This window comes from Micropterus dolomieu, linkage group LG11 (genome assembly GCF_021292245.1).
Source record: "Micropterus dolomieu isolate WLL.071019.BEF.003 ecotype Adirondacks linkage group LG11, ASM2129224v1, whole genome shotgun sequence".
Taxonomy (NCBI): domain Eukaryota; kingdom Metazoa; phylum Chordata; class Actinopteri; order Centrarchiformes; family Centrarchidae; genus Micropterus; species Micropterus dolomieu.
Genome location: NC_060160.1, coordinates 24,017,230 through 24,018,493, shown reverse-complemented (window position 1 = coordinate 24,018,493; position 1,264 = coordinate 24,017,230).

Genomic DNA, 1,264 nt, shown 5'->3' with positions numbered 1-1,264 from the left:
GATATGGTGCATATTTGTCACCAAAGAAGCAAATCATACTTAAGATGCAATGCTAAAGCATGTTGTTTATCTACAAATTCATTACAAGCGTGCAGAGGCCCAAAACTGCCTCTGCACACAGTGATGTCACACAATAGTTAGACATTGTCAATAGGTGTATTTTGCACACTGAAATGGATGTTGATGTTTCTATAATGCATCACTATGTATTAGATAAACACAGAGATTGTACTACAATAGGTAACAAGTCTGTATGAGGCAACTATCTACACCCATATTAAGTAAGGTTTTATTTTGATACTCTTCAACCCGAATAGCAAACTATAAAGTGAGTTCTGATTTGTGTTAACCAAAAGTTCAAGTTTGTCTTCTTTATGAAAGATCTGGAAAAATGTGCAGACGGGTGACCTGAACAATCGCGTTCATTGCTCCAGTAGAGTTCTAAAGACGAGTGAAGAATAAATGTCCGAGTGATTTTTTTTAAGGTAAACGAAGACTGTTAGTGAAAGCTTTTCCTTCAGTGTGTCACCCATCTGTATTTCAGACACAATCAGGACAGCTGACAACAGCTAATGGTGGGCCAAATGTCTGCAACAGTGTGATTAATAAGAAAGAAGTAGGCAAAATGCCAACTGCACATTTATTTAATTGGCTGTTTTACATTTCTATAATAGGGCTCCAATATTGCCCACTGAATCGACAGCACAGAATGCACATATACTGAAGCAGGAATTGATTCAAAAACAAAACAAATTTTAGGTTTGTAAAGATAGATAGTAAGTTTCAAGTTTAAATTACAATGGTTTAACAGCTCTTGACTACAGGAAATGGCTTCACAAATCCATAAACATTTTCAGATCACTCTGAAATATCACACTTTTCTGAAACTCAAGTCACGGCTGAGACAAATTAATATTTACTGACAAACATTATGAGATCTAAAGCACCACAGAGGGGTTTAAAAACACAACCATTTGAAATATAACGTGTTTTTCTGTAGGTTTGCTTTAATTATATTTCTAGTTAGGAAACACAATCATGAAAGCATGAACAGACCAGACTGCACACTAGAGCCTTATAAATGACTGATTAAACACCTAAAGAGACAGGTCACCCAGGTACTTGTCTCGAAGCTGAGCAGATATTTTGAATGGAACTGGTGGGAGCAGTTTAAAACAGACAGCTCTTCCATTTCATTTCAAGTCTCCGACAGATGACACTAAGACAAAACACTACTTCAGTATCACTGTCTCACAGAGAGGGT